The sequence below is a fragment of the Octopus bimaculoides genome, chromosome 3 (genome assembly GCF_001194135.2).
Source record: "Octopus bimaculoides isolate UCB-OBI-ISO-001 chromosome 3, ASM119413v2, whole genome shotgun sequence".
NCBI lineage: Eukaryota > Metazoa > Mollusca > Cephalopoda > Octopoda > Octopodidae > Octopus > Octopus bimaculoides.
Window position 1 is genome coordinate 92,882,874 of NC_068983.1, and position 2,066 is coordinate 92,884,939.

The 2,066-nt window shown below is 43.1% G+C and overlaps 1 protein-coding gene across 1 annotated transcript in view; it reads right to left on the minus strand.

Annotated features, from left to right (window-relative positions):
- LOC106877699 (neurexin-4) overlaps positions 1-2,066 on the minus strand; it is a 424,377-nt gene that overhangs the window by 58,513 nt on the left and 363,798 nt on the right. The window lies entirely within an intron of this gene.

The window sequence follows — 2,066 nt, forward strand, 5'->3', positions numbered from 1 at the left end:
TCATCATCATCATCGTTTAACGTCCGCTTTCCATGCTAGTATGGGATGGATGATTTAACTGAGGACGGGCAAACCAGAGGGCTGCACCAGGCTCCAATCTGAACTGGCAGAGTTTCTACAGCTGGATGCCCTTCCTAATGCCAACCACTCTGAGTGTGTAGTGGGTGCTTTTACGTGCCACTGGCACAAGGGCCAGTCTGGCAGTACTGGCAATGGCCACGCTCAAAATGGTGTTTTTTACATACCACCTGCACAGGAGCCAGTCAAGCAGCACTAGCAACAACCTCACTCAAATGTTTTTTCACGGGCCACCGGCACAAGTGCCAGTACTGTGATGCTGGTAATGAACCTGCTCAAATGGTGCTATTTACGTGCCACCGGCACAGAAGCCAGTCATCGAATTTGGTTCAATTATGATTTTGATTTCACTTGCCCCAACAGGTCTTCGCAAGCAGAGTTTAGTGTCCAATGAAGGAAAGGCACGCATAAGTGGGCTGGCTACACCCCTGGCAAAGTCAACGAGTACAGTGAAGAATTCCGGGTAGAGGTAGGAGTACACCAAGGTTCAGTCCTCAACCCCTTCCTATTTAACATAGTCCTCCAGGCAATAACACAGGAATTCAAGACAGGTTGCTCCTGGGAGCTCTGCTATGCTGACGACCTTGCTCTAATTGCTGTGTCACTACCAGAACTAGAGGAGAAGTTTCAGGTGTGGAAGCAAGGACAAGAATTGAAGGGCCTTAGAGTCAACCTAGCTAAAACCAAAGTCCTAATAAGTAGAAAGGTAGACAAACCACAAAACCCTGCTCGATCTGTAGAAAAGGCGTAGGTAGAAACTCTATAAGATGTACCCAGTTTAAGATATGGACACATAAGAGGTGCAGCAATATCAAAGGAAGGCTAACTAGCAAGATAATTTTTGTATGTGGCAGATGCTCAGGAGCAGTAAACACTGTAAATGTGCAGAGAACAACTGCCACATTCCAGGGGAAGAAACTAGAAGTATTTGATAGCTTCCGTTACCTAGGTGACCAAGTCAGTAGCGGGGGAGGGTGCACCGAAAGTGTAGCTGCTAGAATAAGAATAGCCTGGGCAAAGTTCAGAGAGCTCTTACCTCTGCTGGTGAGAAAGGGCCTCTCGCTCAGAGTAAAAGGCAGATTGTATGACACGTGTACGAACAGCCATGCTATATGGCAGTGAAACATGGGCCGTGACTGCTGAGGACATGCGCAAGCTCGCAAAGAATGAAACCAGTATGCTCCGATGGATGTGTAATGTCAGTGTGCATACCTGACAGAGTGTAAGTATCTTGAGAGAAAAGTTCGATCTAAGAAGCATCAGTTGTGGTGTGCAAGAGAGACGATTGCGCTAGTACGGTCATTTTGGCGAGAATGGACGAGGATAGCTATGTGAAAAAGAGCCACAGCCTTGCGGTTGAGGGTACCCGTGGGAGAGGTAGACCCAGGGATACCTGGAACGAGGTGGTGAAGCACGACCTTCGAACGTTAGGCCTCACTGAGGCAATGACTTGTGACGGAGACCTTTGGAAATATGCTATATATATATATATATATGTACATATATATATATACATATATATATAATGTATATACACATATATATATAATGTATATATACATATCTATATAATGTATATATACATATATATATATAATGTACATATACATATATATATATATATATATAATTATATGTATTTATTCTATCCTAATAAATAATAATTCTGATAGAATAAATGGGTTAATAGAAACCAAGGTAGCAAAGATCACAAAATAACTGTGGTGTAATTCCTGTTGGTGAGGCAGAAACTCCTTGATATTTTGGGTATTTGAGTATATTTAAAAATTTAAGGAATGGAGAAAATGCATGTTATAACTGCGCTCTTTTCTCTCTCTCTCTTTTTTCCTTGTTTCAGTCATTTGACTGCGGCCATGCTGGAGCACCGTCTTTAGTCGAGCAAATCGACCCCAGGACTTAATCTTTGGATGCCTAGTACTTATTCTATCAGTCTCTTTTGCCGAACCGCTAAGTTACGGGGACCTAAA